We start from the raw sequence: 19,009 nt of genomic DNA on the forward strand, positions 1-19,009 counted from the left end.
AGTAGACTGGGACTGTACTCATTGGAATTTAGAAGGATGAGGGGGTATCTTATAGAAACATATAAAATTATGAAGGGAATAGATAGGATAGATGCGTAATATATAGATAGATAGGATAGATAGGCAGGTTGTTTCCACTGGCGGGTGAAAGCAGAACTAGGGGGCTCAGCCTCAAAATAAGGGGAAGTAGATTTAAGACTGAGTTTAGGAGGAACTTCTTCACCCAAAGGGTTGTGAATCTATGGAATTCCTTGCCCAGTGAAGCAGTAGAGGCTCCTTCATTAAATGTTTTTAAGATAAAGATAGATAGTTTTTTGAAGAATAAAGGGATTAAGGGTTATGGTGTTCGGGCCAGAAAGTGGAGCTGAGTTCTCAAAAGATCAGCCATGATCTCATTGAATGGTGGAGCAGGCTCGAGGGGCCAGATGGCCTACTCCTGCTTCTAGTTCTTATGTTTATGTTCTTGCCTGTTGAATACGCATCCAGAGCGATGACACAAACAGAACGTTGATATGCACAGATTGAAAAAGAGTGTCTTGGCCTACTAACAGGCATATTAAAGTTCCATGCCTATGTCTATGGACTCCCTACTTCAATGTGGATATGGATCACAGACAGCTGGTGCATGTAATTCAGAAGGATCTCAACGACATGACTCTGAGACTCCAGAGAATTTAAAAAAAAACACATTTTATTCAAACTTGTAGCAAAGTAGGTTACAGCGAATAAACACCCTAGGTTTTTCTCCTTTTTCACCCCCTCCCTCCCCATCACCACCCCCCCCCCCCCCCCCCCCCCTGCGACGAACAGCTCCTCATACACGGTCACAAACATCCCCCACCTTTTCTCAAACTCCCCTGCTGAGCCCCTTAACTCAAACTCTATCTTCTCTAACCGCAGGAAGTCATACAGGTCACCCAACCATGCTGCTACCCCCGGTGGCGATGCCGACCGCCACTCCAGCAAAATTTATCGCCGTGCAATCAGAAAAGCGAAAGTCAAGACATCGGCCTTCCTCCTCTCCATGAGCTCCGGCTTCTCTGAAACCCCAAATATCGCCACCAGAGGGTCCGGGTCCACTCTCTCTTCCACTATCCTGGCTAAGACTGCGAACACTCCCGCCCAGAATCTTTCCAATTTTTCACAACCCCAATACATGCGCGCATGATTCGCTGGCCCCTGCCCACACCTCTCACACTCATCTGCTACCCCCTGAAAGAACCCACTCATTCTCGCCCGAGTCACATGCACCCTGTGCACCACCTTAAACTGTATCAGGCTCATCCTTGCACAAGAGGAGGCCCCGTTTACCCTTCGCATAGTCCCCAATTGATCTCCATTCCCAACTCCGCTTCCCATTTCTTCTTGATCTTCACCACTCGCTCACCTCCCTGCTCCCCCAGTCACTTATATATATCCCCAATTCTTCCCTCACCTTCCACATCCGGAAGCAGCAGTCGATTCAGCAGGGTGTATCCCGGCAATCCAGGGAACCCCTTCCAGACCTTTCGGGCAAAGTCCCTAACCTGTAGATATCTGAACTCACTACCCCTCGGCAGCTCTACCCTCTCCCTTAGCTCCTCCAGACTGGCGAACCCTTCTTCCAAATACAAATCCCTCACGTTGACCAGCCCCACTTCCCTCCACCTCCTGTATACACTATCCATCACCCCCGGCTCAAACCCATGAATCTCGCACAGCGGGGTTAACACCGACATCCTAACAAAGAATTTTGATGAAGCTCAGAAGATACGACTTCAACCTCATCTATGCACCTGGAAATGACCTGATAATTGCAGATGCATTATCACGCTCAATCACTTCATAAAGTGAACCTTTTGAGTTCATACAGCATGCAGAATCTCAAGTACAGCTGTGTGCTGAAAATCTTCCTGCCTCGGATGTGAAGATCAACCTCATCTGAGAAGAGACAAAGAAGGATGCAATGCTGCAACGCGTCATACACCATATCAACAATGGTGGCCGAAAGGGCATTGTTCTAAATTCAGAAATGTTCAAGAAGATTTGACAATCGTGGATGGATTGTTGCTTCGACTTGACCGGATAGTCATACCACTGTCTCTCTGACACATGATTCTCAACCAAATTCATGAAGGTCACCTTGGTATTGAAAAATGCAAGAGAAGGGCGCGACAAGCTGTATACTGGCCAGGTATTAATCGGGACATCACTGATATGGTACTTGGATGTGAAACGTGACAGAAGTTTCGATCTGCGCAATGCAAGGAGAAACTACAGCAACATGCGTTGGAAACATCTCCATGGGCCAAAGTTGGTATAGATCTATTTCACTGCAATGGTCTGATTGTGTTCTGATAATCGACTACTACTCGAATTATCCGGAAGTCATGAAGTTACCAGATCTTACATGAAAATGAAATGAAAATCACTTATTGTCACAAGTAGGCTTCAAATGAAGTTACTGTGAAAAGCCCCTAGCCGCCACATTCCGGCGCCTGTTCGGGGAGGCTGGTACGGGAATCAAACCGTGCTGCTGGCCTGCCTTGGTCTGCTTTAAAAGCCAGCGATTTAGCCCACTGTGCTAAACCAGCCCCATCCGGATCTGTCATCAAAGCAAGTAAGGAAACATTTGCCAGACATGTTATACCTACCACTGTCATGTCAGACAATGGACCGTGTTTCAACAGCAGTGACTGGGCTCAGCTTTCATGACTTTACAACTTTGCTCATATCACGTCAAGTCCACATTACCCAGTCGAACAGGAAAGTAGAAAAAGGAGTACATATAATCAAACAACTAAAAAAAGCTTTGGATTCTTCGTCAGACATCAATCTAGTGCTACTATCATACAGAGCGAATCCTCTTTCAACTGGGCGATCACCAGCACAGATGTTAATGAACAGAGATTTGAAAAAAACTCTACCATCAATACCTCTTCCAAATCCAAATCATCTGCCTGTGATACGAAAAATGAAATAGCAGCGTGAACGACAGAGAACTTAGAGAATGTACTGTGATCAGCATACAACCACTCCGGACTCATTGCTTCCAGATGATACTATCAGGATCAAGGTATCTGATGGAGGTTGGTCTGCTCCTGCAAGAGTCATCAGACAAGCAGCATCACATTCTTACATAGTTCAGACAGCTGGCAGAAACATACTTCAACAAGATCATCGTGCACTTCAAAAAATTAAGCTACACACTAAACTTTTTCCAGACTTACATGAAAGTATTTTCCATGATACTTTAACCTATACTCAAGTTTATGATGACACACAAAGAACTGTAAAACCTTTTACGTCACCTCCTCGTGTATTAAGAAGATCTATGAGAAGGGGGGGGATGGGGTCCTGCGGGGGAAGGTGATGCCCCAGTCGGGGGTGAGGGGCCTTGGCCTGTAAAAGGAGCGGCGACAGAGGTGGCGGGGCCGGGCAGGTGAAAAGCGCGGGCTTTTTCCGCGCTGAAGGCTGGAGGGGGCGGGGCCGGGGTGGGGAAGCGAGGGTTGTTTCCCGCAATTGGGATGGAAGGGGGAGACGGAGAGCCTGTGGATGGGTAATGGAGGAGGAGGGTATGTCCCACAATGGGAGGAGTCGAAGGAGAGGCGGGAGTAGCCGGGGTCAGCTGACTTGCGGGAGTGCAATGGGGAGAGTAAAGCAACTAGGAGGGATCCTAGCTTGGGGGGGGGGGGGGGAGGGGGGGTGGAACCAGGTTGCTGCTACTATGGTCAAGGGGGAGCTGGAGCGAGTAGAGGGGGTTGGGACGGCGGTCTGCCGCCGTGGGGAACGGGCCGGGCATGGGGTGCGGACGCGTGGCTGGCCAAAGAGGGGTTATAGCTAGTCGGCAGGGGAGGGAGGCGGGTATCCCCCTGATCCAGCTGATAACCTGGAATGTAAGGGGACTGAACAGGCGATCAAGTGGGCACGGGTGTTCGTGCACCTGAAGGGGCTGAAGGCGGATGTGGTCATGCTCTAGGAGACATACCTGAAGGTGGCAGACCAGGTAAGATTGAGGAAGGGGTGGGTAGGTCAGGTGTTTCACTCAGGGTTGGATGCCAAAAATCGGGGGGTGGCGATCTTGGTGGGAAAGAGGGTGTCGTTCGAGGCGTCGAGCATTGTGACAGACAATGGCGGCAGGTACGTAATGGTAAGTGGTAAGCTGCAAGGGGAGAAGGTGGTGCTGGTCAATGTGTATGCCCCGAACTGGGATGATGCGGGTTTTATGCGGCGCATGTTGGGTCAGATCCCGGACTTGGAAGTGGGGGGCCTGATAATGGAGGGGGGACTTTAACACGGTGTTGGTACCGGCACTGGATTGCTCCAGGTCTAGGACGGGTAGGAAGCCGGCAGCGGCTAAGGTGCTGAAGGGGTTTATGGACCAGATGGGAGGGGTGGATCCTTGGAGATTTGCAAGGCCGGGGACTAGGGAATTTTCATTCTTCCCGCATGTTCATAAGGCTTATTCCCGGATCGGCTTCTTTATTATGAGTAGGGCGCTGATAACGAGAGTAGAGGATACCGAGTACTCGGCAATAGCCATTTTGGATCACGCCCTGCGTTGGGTAGACCTAGAGCTGGGGGAGGAGCGGGACCAGCGCCCATTGTGGCACTTGGAGGTGGGGCTGTTGACGGACGAGGAGGTGAGTAAGCGGATCCGAGGAAGCATAGAGAGATACCTGGAGGCCAACGATAATGGGGAGGTCTGAGTGGGGATGGTATTGGAGGCGCTGAAGGCGGTGGTTGGGGAGAGCTGATCTCCATCAGGGCCCACAAGGAGAGGAGAGAGCAGAGGGAGAGGCTGGTGGGGGAGATGGTGAGGGTAGACAGGAGGTATGCGGAGGTGCCGGAGGAGGGACTGTTGAGGAAGAGGCGAAGCCTTCAGGCCGAATTCGACCTGTTGACCACCAGGAAGGCGGAGGTGCAGTGGAGGAAGGCCCAGGGGGCGATTTATGAGTATGGGGAAAAGGCAAGTCAGATGCTGGCGCATCAGCTTCGGAAGCGGGACGCAGTTAGGGAGATCGGGGGAGTTAAGGATAGGGGAGGGAGTGCGCCACAGAATGGGGTTGACATCAATGGGGTCTTCAGGGACTTTTATGAGGAATTGTATCGGTCAGAGCCCCCACGGGAGGAGGGAGGGATGGGCCGCTTTCTGGACCAAGTGAGGTTTCCGAAGGTGGAGGAGAGACTGGTAGCGGGATTGGAAGCATGCAGGCGGGGAAGGCACCGGGGCCGGACGATTTCCCGATCGAATTCTACAAGAAATATGTGGACCTGTTGGGCCCGTTGCTAGTTAGGACCTTCAATGAGGCAAGGGAGGGGGGGTCTTTGCCCCCGACGATGTCCCGGGCACTGATCTCCTTGCTCCTGAAGCGGGACAAGGATACCTTGCAGTGTGGGTCTTACAGGCCAATTTTGTTGTTAAATGTAGATGCCAAGTTGCTGGCGAAGGTCTTAGCCACGAGAATTGAGGATTGTGTGCCGCAGGTGATCCATGAAGACCAGACGGGGTTTGTGAAAGGGAGGCAGTTGAACGCGAATGTGCTGAGGCTCCTGAATATTATTATGATGCCGGCGAGGGAGGGGGAGGCGGAGATAGTGGTGGCGATGGACGCTGAGAAGGCCTTCGATAAGGTAGAGTGGGGTACTTGTGGGAGGTGCTGAAGAGGTTCGGGTTTGGGGAGGGGTTTGTCAGGTGGGTTAGGTTGTTGTACGAGGTCCCGATGGCGAGTGTGACCACGAACAAGAGGAGGTCTGAGTACTTTCGGTTGCATCGAGGGACGAGGCAGGGTGTCCCCTGTCCCTCCTGCTGTTCACACAGGCGATTGATGTTCGTGGTTCACCCAGGGGACCAGGAGAGGGGGATTGGCGAGCTCGAGAGGAGCTTCAGGTATTTGGGGGTCCAGGTGGCCAGCAGCTGGGGGGCCCTGCATACACTTAATTTCACGAGGCTGGTGGAGCAAATGGAGGAGGAGTTCAAGAGGTGGGACGCGTTGCCGCTGTCCCTGGGTGCAGTCAGTTAAGATGATGGTGCTCCCAAGGTTTTTGTTCCTGTTCCAGTGCCTCTCCATGTTTATCCCGAAGACCTTCTTTAGGCGGGTCAACAGGAGCATAACGGGGTTTGTATGGGCGCGAGGGACTCCGAGGGTGAGAAGGGTGTTCCTGGAGCGGAGTAGGGATGGGGGGGCTGGCACTGCCCAACCTCTGTGGGTACTACTGGGCCGCCAATGCGACAATGGTGCGCAAGTGGGTGATGGAGGGGGAGGGGGCTGCATGGAAGAGGCTGGAGACGGTGTCCTGTGAGGGTACGAGTCTGGAGGCGCTGGCAACGGCGCCGCTGCCGCTCCCTCCAATGAGGTATACCACGAGCCCGGTAGTGGCGGCTACCCTCAAAATTTGTGGGCAGTGGAGGCGGCACAGGGGGGAAGTTGGGTCCTCGGTGTGGACCCCAATACGGGGGAACCACCGGTTTGTCCCAGGGAGAATAGACGGAGGGTTTTCGGGGTGGCACAGGGCAGGGATAAGAAGGTTGGGGGACCTGTTTGTGGACAGGAAGTTCGCGAGCCTGCGTGAACTAGAGGAGAAGTATGTGTTCCCCCCCCGGGGAACACCTTCAGATATTTACAGGGAAGGGCGTTTGCCAGGCGACAAGTGGTGGAATTCCCGTGGCTGCGGCCACGCACAGTACAGGAAAGGGTGCTCCCAGGGGGGTGGGGGGGGTTTGGAGTGGGGAAGATCTCGGAAACTTACCAAGCGATGCAGGAGGAGGAGGCCTCGGTGGAGGAGCTGAAAGGTAAGTGGGAGGAGGAATTGGGAGAGGAGATCGAAGAGGGGACATGGGCAGATGCCAGAGGGAGGGTGAACTCTTCCTCTTTGTGCACGAGGCTCAGCCTCATACAGTTTAAGGTGCTGCACAGAGCACACATGACCGGGACAAGGATGAGCCGGTTCTTTGGGGTGAGGACAGGTGTGTTAGGTGCTCAGGGAGCCCAGCAAATCACACCCATGTGTTCTGGGCATGCCCAGCGCTGGAGGAATTTTGGAAGGGGGTGGCGAGGATGGTGTCGGGGGTGGTAGGATCCAGGGTCAAGCCGGGCTGGGGGCTCGCAATATTTGGGGTTGCAGGGGAGCCGGGAGTGCAGGAGGCAAAAGAGGCCGGGATTCTGGCCTTTGCGCCCCTGGTAGCCCGGCGAAGGATTCTTCTTCAGTAGAGGGATGCGAGGCCCCCAAGCGTGGAATCCTGGATCAACGATATGGTGGGTTTATTAAATTGGAGAGGGTGAAATTTACCTGAAGGGGATCGGTACAAGGGTTCTTTAGGCGATGGCAACCGTTCTTGGACTTCCTGGCAGAACGGTAGACAATGGTCAGCAGCAGCAGCAACCCGAGGGTGGGGGGTCTATTTTATTTCTGTTTATTTACCCTGGGGGATCTGAGGGGGTGTATATATTTGCTATGTTTGCTTTGTGTTAACTCGGGGTGTTAATTTATTATTTATATATACGGGGTAGGGGGGCACGGGGGTTGGTTTACTTGGTTCTGTATTTAATCTTATTGGGTTTCTTTTTCATTCTGTTGTTGATATTTTATGAAAACCCTAATAAAAATTATTTTTAAAAAAAATCTATGAGAAGAAGAAAACCTAATAGACTGAATTTGTAAATAATTTACAGTGAACTTTGTGATTGTTACTCAATTTTGCTATGTATAAAGATATACATATCATGTATTGTGATAACATTATTCCACATTTTTTCCTTTTGTGAAACACATAAAAATGTTTTAAAAAGGGGATGTAATGATATGTTTTTCTGTAGACAAGTAAAGGGTTAATTATTATATCTCAGTGTAACACAACCACTAGAGGGCACCACTAGTTCCCAGTATAAATAGAAGAACACAGCGAATCTTGGGTACTCGTCAGTTGAATGTAAGCAGAGAGAGAGATGATCACAGCATAGTTAAGAATAGATAGAAGCAACTCGTGTAGTTTGATTAGTTATTACTTAAATATAGATTACTTTACTTTATTAATAGTTATAATTCTGTGGAGTGTGCAAACTCAATATTAATCAATCGTTATTCAGTAATCAGTTTTGCTTCAAGTTAAAGATTGGTGGTTTCTTTATGATCACACCATCGAACCATTCTGGATTACGAAGCAAAGAGTAATGATATATTACCAAAGAGTAATATACCAACAGGAAGAACCTGCAAACTCCAAACAGTCACCCAAGGCTGGAATGGAACCTGGCTCCCTGGTACTGTGAGGAAGCAGTGTTAACCACTGTGCCACCGTGTCGCCCACCGTGCTAGAGGGCTGAAATAAAAACTGTATGTACTGGAAACATCTATGGAGAGAGAAACAGAGTTATATTGGACTCAAGAAATTGGGTTGAATTTTCTGGTCCCGTCAGCGGCAGGTTTTGTGGTGGACAGGAGTGGGAAATGTGGAGTGAAGCCAAAAGTCAGATTCCTGCCAGTGAAAAAATGATTTGGAATTTTTCCTGCGCCATTTTCATGGCAGGAAGATGGCAGCTTGGCTTTCCCACTAATCCATGTCAGGAATTCCATTTGCACATGTCATGAATGCTCATTAAAAACACAACCTGCGGACTTCTGGTGGCAGCCATGGAGGAGTAGGTCGCACATTTGACAGCTCCCGCCTGTGACGGACTTTTGCACCTTTTTCCCCCGTTGTTTTCCGGATCTTATGGGATAAATCGGTGAAGAGTGAGACAGTGAGGCAAAATCCCCCTCCAGTGTATGGAGAATGGGACCAGAAGTGGCCGCATGAGAAGACAAAGTCCTATAAGGAAGACATGAGCAGAGCTGGCAATGTGGGAAAGCATGGCGGAGAAGCAGGGCCGCGGGGAGATGGCATAGTGGTCGACGGAGCAGTTGGTGAAGTTTTTCAAACACTGCTTCGCCAAGCTGAAGAAGGACATGCTGGACCCAATTAAGGCTTCAATTGATCAAGTTGTGCAGAATCAAGATACCCAAGGAAGAGCTATCCAGGAGGTGGAGAAAAAGGTGTCCGAGACGAGGAATACATAACCGTGCTGGAGACCAAGGAGGAGATGATGAACTGTCGTGTTGGGTGTTCCGATACACAAATGAACCAACACTGTTGTAGATGGTCCAACTCGGTTTCATTGTCTTGTACAATAACAACTAATAGCTGCTGGCTGAGGTTCGTGCTTCACCAGCTAACCTGTGGATCCAGCCCTTGCACTATCTTGGTGAGGCACTCAGCACATGGTGTATGTCTGAGTGGCACGCTGTGAGCTCTGTGCTCTGAGCTATCTCCTGGTAGAATGAGCGGGAACTGTGGTGTTCCCTGTTTTATAGTGCGTGTGCTCTCACTGGTGATTGGCTGCGATGTTGTGTGTGTGTTGGTTGGTCCAACTACCTGTCCATCAGTGTGTGTGTGATTGCACCATGATATGCTAATGTGGATATCATGACATTCCCCCTTTTCACAAGGATATATGCCTACATGTTAATAAATATTAGTGTGTACTGAGTGCATCTGAGTATGTGTGTGCAATATTTACAGCATGTACATGAGGCTAAACTACATACAGAGGAAGGTGTCAGGTGCAACAGAGCCACGAGGTTGTACCAATAACAAAAGAAATGCAATCAGCAAACAACGAGAGAGAACATCTGGAACGACAAGAAAGAAACACATTAACAGTACTGTAAAACAATTCAGGGAGTCCAATGTGCTAACAGGCTCATAAGTCAAGTCTATCAGGTGGGCGACGAATTCGGGTTGACCGCCTCAAGGGTGGGTCAGGATCCACCGGCTGAGGAATGGGCCTGGCCACGGCGAGAGAGGAATAGGCAGAGTGGCAGGAAGCTCAACGAAGTCGACATCAGGGACAACAGGAGGGCGTGGCACCGGTGCATGATCTCGTAGCGAGCACGGAAGCAGCCTAAGGGCCCGCCGATTACGTCGGCGAATGGAGCCATCAGGCATGTGAACCAGGAACGAGCGGGGAGCCACGTGGCGGAGGAACCTTGGCGGTTGCCGACCAGCCACCCTCCGGTAGGTGTATGCGGACGTTGCCTCCAGGCGCCATGGCAGGAAGATCAGTTGCCCGAGCATCATGTGCCACCTTCTGCTGAGCACGCTGTTGTTGCATCCTTTGCAGTACTGGAGCATGGTCGGGTTCAGGAACATGAATGGACGGCACAGTGGTCCTGAGGGTGCGACCCATCAACAGCTGGGCCGGCGAGAGACCCGTGGACAGTGGGGCCGAGCGATAGGCCAGCAGGGCTAGACAGAAGTCAGATCCGGAATCAACAGCCTTGCAGAGGAGCCACTTCACGATGTGGACGCCCTTTTCCGCCTTGCCATTCGACTGGGGATGCAAAGGACTGGATGTCACGTGTGTGAAGTTGTATGAAGTGGCAAAAGAAGACCATTCTTGGCTCGCAAAACAAGGCCCGTTGTCAGACATGACGGTGGGCGGAATTCCATGGCGAGCGAAGGTTTCTTTGCATGCTTGGATGACATGCTGATGATGTCATGTCGTGCAGGCGTATGACCTCCGGATAATTTGAAAAATAGTCAATCAGAATGACGTAGTCCCTGCCGAGCGCATGAAAGAGGTCCACACCCACCTTTGCCCAGGGGGACGTGACCAACTCATGGGGCTGAAGTGTCTCAAGGGGTTGCGCCGGCTGAAACCTTTGGCAGGTGGGGCAGTTGAGCACCATGTTAGCGATGTCGTCGCTGATGCCCGGCTTCTCAGGCCCTCCGCCTGCATTTCTCAACTCCGAGATGGCCTTCGTGCAGTTGTTCGAGGACAAGCCGGTGTATGCTGTGTGGGATCACAATCCGGTCCAACTTCAGGAGGACACCATCAATGACGGCCAAATTGTCCCGGACATTGTAGAATTGTAGGCACTGCCCCTTGAGCCACCCTTCCGTCATGTGGCGCACTACACATTGTAGAAGGGGGTCAGCCGCAGTCTCACGGCGAATGTGGGCCAGACCTGCAGATTGGCCGATGTGAAGGCTACTTGTGCGTCGACCTGACAAACGAACCCCTCTGATTCGGGCGGTGTGTTCACTGCCCCGGGCAGGGCATCTGCGATGGTGAGGTCCTTTCCCGGGGTGTAGACAAGTTGGAAGTCATACCTCCGGAGCTTGAGCAGAATACGCTGGAGACGAGGGGTCATATCGTTGAGGTCCTTCTGAATGATGCCGACCAGGGGGCGATGGTCGGTCTCCACAGTGAACTGCGGAAGACCATACACATAATCGTGGAATTTGTCGATGCCGGTCAACAAGCTTAGGCACTCCTTTTCAATCGGAGCATAGCGCTGTTCTGTGGGGGTCATGGCCCGCGAGGCATAGGCGACTGGGGCCCATGATGCGGTGTCGTCCCGTTGCAGGAGTACCGCCCCAATGCCGGACTGGCTGGCGTCAGTCGAGATCTTTGTGTCCCGAGTGGTATCGAAAAACGCCAATACCGGGGCGGTGGTGAGCTTGACCTTGAGCTCCTCCCATTCACTCTGGTGTGCAGGCAGCCACTGGAATTCCGTTGTCTTCTTGACCAGGTGGCGAAGAGCCATTGTGTGCGAGGCAAGGCTGAGAATAAACTTCCCCAGGAAGTTGACCATCCCGAGAAAGCGCAATACTGCCTTGTCTGCCGGCTGCTGCATGGCTGCGATGGCTGCCACTTTGTCGGCATCCGGCCGCACCCCTGACCGGGAGATGTGGTACCCCAAAAACTTTAGCTCTGTCTGGCCAAAAGAGCACTTGGCTCGGTTGAGGCGCAGGCCCTGATCTCGTATTCGTGCAAAGACACGCTGGAGACGACTGATGTGCTCCTGTGGTGTGGTGGACCAGATGATAACGTCGTCTACATAGACGCGTACCCCTTCGATTCCCTCCACCATCTGTTCCTTGATGCAATAGAACACCTCGGAGGTCGAGATGATGCCAAACGGCGTTCTATTGTAGCAGTATCTGACAAATGGAGTGTTGAAAGTGCACAGCTTCCTGCTGGACTGATCCAGTTGAACCTGCCAAAAACCCTTCGAGGCATCAAGCTTGGTGAATATCTTTGCCCGAGCCATTTTGCTCGTGATTTCTTCTCGTTTGGGTATGGGGTAGTGTTCCCTCATAATGTTGTTGTTCAGGTCTTTTGGGTCGATGCAGATCCGGAGCTCGCCGGATGGCTTCTTGACGCACACCATGGAGCTGACCCATGGCGTTGGCTCCGTGACCCGGGAAAGCACTCCTTGGTCCTGCAGGTGCTGCTTGAGGCGGTCTTTGAGTGGTGCTGGGACTCTATGAGGTGCGTGAATGACCTGGGTGGCGTCCGGTTTGAGCCGTATTCTGTAAGTGTAGGGCAGTGTGCTCATGCCCTCGAAAACCTCCTGGTTGTGCGCGAGGAGTGAGTGGAGCTGCGCCCTAAACTCTGCATCCGGGAAATCGGACGTGCCTTCTGGAGACAGAGTGTGTACCCGGTGAACGAGGTGGAGGATCTTGCATGCCTGTGCGCCTAACAGAGAGTCCTTCGAGGATCCAACTATTTCAAAAGACAATGTGGCTTTATGCGAGTTGTGTGTAACCTTGAGCTGGCAGGACCCCGTGGCCGGGATAAAGTTTCCGTTATAGTCAACCAGCTGACAGTGGGATGGCAGAATCGGCGGTTTAACCTTTAAGGTCTGGAAGGATGACCATGCAAGGAGATTGGTGGAGGCACCAGTATCCAAGCGAAATATGATCGGTGATTGGTTGACCGTTAGGGTAGCACACCACTCATCGCCCGGATCAATGCTGTGCACTGGCATCGGCTGGTGGTTCTGACTTGGGGACATCCGGTTCTTGTTTATTACCGCAACGCGGAAGGGTTCCCAGTCGTCGCTATCACATGTCTGCATGTTGTCAGGATATGACTCAGTGTATGGGGGCTGAATGGCACACACGTCCGTGCGAGGCTGGCGGAATTGCGGAGTTGGCAGGTTGAGCTGCTCGACAGCAGGCAGCGTAGTGGCCCATCCTGCCACAGCGGAGGCATTGTCGCGTTTTGGCCGGACATTGCTGCTTTAAGTGTGTAGATCCACAGGTACCGCACGTCATGACGTCATGGCGTTCGTTGCGCCACCGCGCATGTGCGGTCCTGCATAAAGCGCACCTGCGCATCCCGTCCCTCTGCATCGGCGTCCCCTCTTTTGGCGCATACAAGCGCGGGAGGCCTCGGAAAGCATGTGAAATGGCCGCCCTCATCCAGGCCGCGGGCCGGGAGGAACTCGATCGACTGGACCCGCTCGGCCTCGTAGGACCCCTGCCGTGCTGATTCAGCCAGAGTACCGGCTGGTCGCGTTTTCGTGGAGGGCGCAGGTTTCGATGGCGGTGGCTAGGGTGAGGCGCTTTATTTTGAGGAGCTGCTGGCGTAGGGTGTCCGTGGTGACCCCAAAAACTATCTGATCCCGAATCATGGAGTCGGAGGTGGCCTCATAGCCGTAGGACTGCGTGAGGATACGGAAGTGTGTCAAATAAGATTGAAAAGGCTCATCCTTACCCTGCAGGCGCTGCTGGAAGAGGTACCTCTCGAAGCTCTCATTCACTTCGACGCTGAAGTGTTCCTCAAACTTTAGAAGGACCGTTTTGTATTTCGTCTTGTCCTCGCCTTCCGCAAATGCCAGGGAGTTGTAGATGTGGATGGCGTGTTGCCCCGCCGTGGAGAGGAGGAGGGGGATCTTCCTGGTGTCCGATGCATTCTCCCTGTCTGTGGCTTCTAGGAAGAGTTGGAAGCACTGTTTAAACAGCTTCCAATTGACACCAAGATTTTCAGCGATTCGGAGTGGCTGCGGCGGGCTGATGTTTTCCATGGAGCAGGATGGCGGATTTCTGAAGAGATGCAGGTATGTCTCACAGTCGCTGGCTATTTTCCAGTCCTGGTATCATGTTATGTTGGGTGTTCCGATACACAAATGAACCAACACTGTTGTAGATGGTCCAACTCTGTTTCATTGTCTTGTACAATAACAACTAATAGCTGCTGGCTGAGGTTCGTGCTTCACCAGCTAACCTGTGGACCCAGCCCTTTCACTATCTTGGTGAGGCACTCAGCACATGGTGTATGTCTGAGTGGCATGCTGTGAGCTCTGTGCTCTGAGCTATCTCCTGGTAGAATGAGCGGGAACTGTGGTGTTCCCTGTTTTATAGTGCATGTGCTCTCACTGGTGATTGGCTGCGATGTTGTGTGTGTGTTGGTTGGTCCAACTACCTGTCCATCAGCGTGTGTGTGACTGCACCATGATATGCTAATGTGGGTATCATGACAGAACGACTGCCAGAAAAGAATGCAGGAGAAGCTGGAGGACCTGGAGAACAGGTCCAGGAGGCAGAATCTTAGAATTGTCGGCCCCCCTGAAGGCAGTGAGGGATCGGATGCGAGGGCTTATGTGACGGACATGTTGGAGAAGTTGATGGGGGCTGAGGCGTTCCCTCGTCCCCTGGAAATGGATAGAGCACACACAGCGCTCGCAAAGAAGCCCCAAGCGAACAAGCCACCGAGAGCAATGGTGGTACGTATACACCGATTCCTAGACAAGGAACACGTTCTGCGGTGGACCAAGAAGGAACGGAGCAGCAAGTGGGAGAATTGTGAGCTGCGCATTTATCAGGACCTCGGCGAGGATTTGGCCAAGAGGCGAGCTGGGATAATCGGGCAAAAACGGCCCTCTTTAAGAAGGGGGTGAAGTTCGGGATGTTGTACCAGCCGTCTGTGGGTCACACATGAGGAGCGGGACTTCTACTTCGAAACACCAGATGAAATATGGACTTTTATTAAAGAAAAAAGGCTGGAGGCGAACTAAAAGACACTGAAACGTTGGAGAGTACTGTGGTGGCGATTTGTTGTGCTGGGCTGTATAAGTATATGTAGTGTTATGTGTAATAAGGGGCTGTTTTGATGGCTAAAGTTAACTTTGTCTTGCAGGGAGCTGGTTAGAGTGGGGGTGGTCTTTGGGGCTCGTTCTGTTTTTGGGTGTTTTCTTTCTAAAGTGGCTGTTTTTTCACTTTTTTCTGCTGTTTGTTTACTGGGGAATGTGATGTTTTTAATATGTTTGTCCAAGTGGGGGGAGAAGGGAGAGAACAATGGGGAGACAGACTGCTTGGTGCCATGGGCGGGAGCTATCAAGTCAGCAAGGGTCAGCTGACTCACGAAAGTACATGGGGGGCGAGCAGGTGTTAAGCTGGAGCTTGACTTGGGGGGGTTGGATTTCAAGTGCTGTTGCTAGGGCGGGGGGGGGGAGGGAGAGGGGAGCTGCTTTGCTGACATGGGAAGGAACTGTTACTAGGGGACAAATGGGAGGTCGGGAATGGCGAATGTCCGAGGGGGGCTCAAGGAGGTGGAGGGCGCGCCCTAGAGGCTGGCCTAAAAAAGGTGATGGCGAGTCAACAGTGGGGGGGAGCCCGCCCGACCAGGCTGATTACATGGAACGTCAGAGGGTTGAATGGGCCGGTCAAGAGGGCTCGCGTGTTTGCACATTTGAGAGGGCTGAACGCGGACGTGGCAATGGTACAAGAGACACACCTAAAGGTTATAGACGAGACGAGATTGAAAAAGGGGTGAGTTGGCCAAGTATTCCACTCAGGGCTGGAAAAAGACCAGGGGGTTAGCGACCTTGATCAATAAACGAGTGGCATTCGAGGCAGGGAGAATCATGTCAGACAAGGGGGGGTAGGTACATAATGGTGAGTGGAAGCTGGAGGGGGTGTGGGTGGCACTCGTGAACATATATGCTCCGATTGGGACAATGTGGAATTTATGAGGCGGGTGTTAGGTAAGATCCCAGACTTAATAGTCACATAACCTGATTAGGGGAGGAGATTTTAACACAGTCATTGATCCAGAATTGGACCGGTCAAAATCCAGGTGAGGGAGGAGGCCGGCCGCGGCAAAGGAATTGAAGCGGTTTATGGAACAGATTGGGGGTGGGGGGTTGGGGGGGGGAAGAGGGGAGTAGACCCATGGAGGTTTCCATGACTAAGGGCGAAGGAGTTTTCTTTTTTCTCACATGTCCACAAGATATACTCTCGCATCGACTTTTTTGTTCTGAGCAGGGTACTAATACCGGGGTGGTGGATACTGAGTACTCAGCAATCACAGTGTCAGATCATGCGCCACATTGGGTGGATCTACGGGTTAGTGTGGAGAGAGGGCAATGCCCGCTGTGGAGACTGGATGTGGGGCTGCTGGCGGATGATGTGATCTGTGGGCGGGTTAACAGCACGGGAGCATAGCGGTTAGCGCAATTGCTTCACAGCTCCAGGGTCCCAGGTTCGATTCCCGGCTGGGTCACTGTCTGTGCGGAGTCTGCACGTTCTCCCAGTGTGTGCGTGGGTTTCCTCCGGGTGCTCCGGTTTCCTCCCACAGTCCAAAGATGTGCAGGTTAGGTGGATTGGCCATGCTAAATTGCCCTTAGTGTCCAAAATTGCCCTTAGTGTTGGTTGAGTGGGGTTATTGGGTTATGGGGAAAGGGTGGTGTGGGCTTGGGTAGGGTGTTCTTTGCCAGAGCCGGTACAGACTCGATGGGCCGAATGGCCTCCTTCTGCACTGTAAATTCTATGAAACAAGTTCATCCAGAACTACCTGGAAACAAATGATACAGGGGAGGTCTCTGCACGGTTTGGGAAACTTTGAAGGCAGTGGTCAGAGGGGAATTAATATCGATGCGGGCCCACAGAGAAAAGGCGGAACGGGCTGAGAGGCATAGGTTAGTGGAGGATATAATCCAGGTGGACAGGAGATACTCGGAGGCCCCGGACACGGGGCTAAAGAGGCAGCGGCGGAGGTTACAGGCAGAGTTTGGGCTGTTGACTACAGGGAAAGCGGTGGAACAATTGAAGAAGGCAAGGGGGTGATTTATGAGTACAGGAAAAAGGCAAGCAGAGTGTTAGCTCAGGAAAAGAGAGGCAGCCAGGGAGATAGGGAAAGTAAAGAGTAGCGACGGTAATACGGTCCTGGACCCAGTGGGGGTGAATGAGGTGTTTAAGGACTTTTATAGTGAATTATATTAGACGGAATCCCCAGCTGGGGTGGAGGGGTTGAGGCAGTTTTTGGATCAGTTGAGGTTTCCGAGGGTAGATGAGGATCTGGTGGAAGGGCTGGGAGCCCCAATTGAGATTGAGGAAATAATCGAGGGGCTGAAGGGCATGCAGTCGGGCAAGGCCCCGGGGCCTGACGGCTACCCGGTGGAATTCTATAAGAAGTTTTAAGAGTTATTGAGCCCACTGCTGGTGAGGCCATTTAATGAAGCAAGCGAGAAGGGAGTCTCCGCCCCCAACAGCGTCAATTGGTGCAGACTGCTTGTTGCAGGGTGTTGTGAAAGTTGTTTTCAACTGCTGGTGTAAGTTTGGGTATTTGTCTGTCTTTTGAGGTAAGAAAATTGGGTTTGGCAGCTTTAAATTTCTTTTTGTTCCATTTCATGCATTTCCCTTTTAAGTGCGCGCGGTCCGGGTCCTCTGATGTCATGACACTCGTGACGTCATGCGTAGGAATCGAATGCACATGCGCAATTCGAGTTTCCTTTACTGTGCGCTTGTTGCACAACTGCGCATCTTCCTCAAGATGGCTGCCAATCAAAACTGCCGTTTTCTGTATTTGCAGGCCTACCTTCGCCTCGTGGTGAGTATTGGTGCCTCTTTTACCATTTTTGTTTTCTAGACAATGATTCTGTGTTTGTAGAGACTCAAAGTATTGATTTTGTTTTTGTTCATCAGCAAGGCATTTTTGTATAGCGATTTCTAGAGTTAGATACTTATCTTGTGATAGTTCTTCCCTCAAATTTTTGCCAGATAGTCCAGAAATTAATTGCTTCATTATCAGTGTCTCTGAAATCAGCTTAATCACAGCCTTGTGGTATTAACTTGAGATTTGTAATAAAATCAGTGATGTGCCCTCCATTTCTCTAGCATTTATGACAATTGTTAAATCTTTCCAGCATCTCACCAGACTGACTCTTACAGTGTTCATCAATTTTTTTGAGTATTACTTCTATTTTGGTGTCGTCTTTACCTTCTAAGTAATTAAAGCAATTATAGATTTCTCTAGCTTCATGCCCTGCTATTGAGAGTAGTGCTATTTTCATTGCATTAGAGACCGTGCTTAAATCATTAACTGCGATAAATATTTGGAATACCTGTTCAAATCTTTTCCAGTCATAACTTGTTTCCAGCTGCCCTAGAGGTCCAATGAGTCCCATAGTTAGTCGTCGAGGATCCATTTGCTGCGAAGTCTTCCACAATCGAATGTCCAATCTTTTCTTTTTGTCTAACCTTATCTAACTAGTTCTGTTAAAGCCACTCGATTGGTACCATGTTTTGTTACCTGTGTGGTAGGCAACATGTGCTACTCAATCCTTGGTTAGTGATGAGGTATTCTGAATCCCGATGAAGAAGATTCAAACTCTTCCAGTAGTAACAAAAGGTTTGTTACTACAAACCTACAACAATATTTACATGAGTTCTTTACTTTAACTTTGATACTAGTGATAACAAGATCTAACTATGGTAACTATACGTAACTCCACTGGCCATCTGAACTAGTCTGCTGTTGCTTTGATCACAGTGCACCCAAGAGAGAGAGTGAGAGAGACCCAATGTGGCTGCCTTTTACACCCTTGTTGTTCCAGCCCTCTAGTGATCATGTGGTGCTACTGATTATACATTAACCCCTTGAGTACATGCACACATAGAGATCACTACAGTTGGGGTATTTTAAACTGCACCGAGGGACGAGGCAAGGGTGCCCCCTCTCCCCGTTACTGTTTTCTCTGGCCATAGAGCCATTGGCCATGGCGTTAAGAGCCTCTAGCAACTGGAAAGGGCTGGTTCGGTGGGGGGGTGGAGCACCGGGTCTTGCTTTACGCAGATGACCTGCTCTTGTATATTTCAGACCCGTTGGAGGAGATGGGGGAAGTAATCCGAATCCTGGCAGAATTTGGCAATTTTTGGGGGTATAAATTGAACATGGGGAAGAGCGAGATGTTTGTGATC

At 51.1% G+C, this 19,009-nt stretch overlaps 1 long non-coding RNA gene across 3 annotated transcripts in view; it reads right to left on the reverse strand.

Moving 5' to 3' along the window:
• LOC140408671 (uncharacterized) overlaps nucleotides 1–19,009 on the reverse strand; it is a 127,834-nt gene that overhangs the window by 35,398 nt on the left and 73,427 nt on the right. Inside the window, exons 3-4 of one of the 3 annotated variants that reach the window (XR_011940166.1) lie at nucleotides 18,154–18,456; nucleotides 2,916–3,080 (exon numbers count right to left, since the gene is read on the reverse strand). The exons of 1 other annotated variant lie outside the window; for it this stretch is intronic. This is a non-coding gene — a long non-coding RNA (uncharacterized lncRNA). The remainder of the gene's footprint in view (nucleotides 1–2,915; nucleotides 3,081–18,153; nucleotides 18,457–19,009) is intronic. One more of the 3 variants, XR_011940168.1, reaches the window with a different exon arrangement.

The sequence above is a fragment of the Scyliorhinus torazame genome, chromosome 3 (assembly GCF_047496885.1).
Source record: "Scyliorhinus torazame isolate Kashiwa2021f chromosome 3, sScyTor2.1, whole genome shotgun sequence".
NCBI classification, from domain to species: Eukaryota; Metazoa; Chordata; class Chondrichthyes; order Carcharhiniformes; family Scyliorhinidae; genus Scyliorhinus; species Scyliorhinus torazame.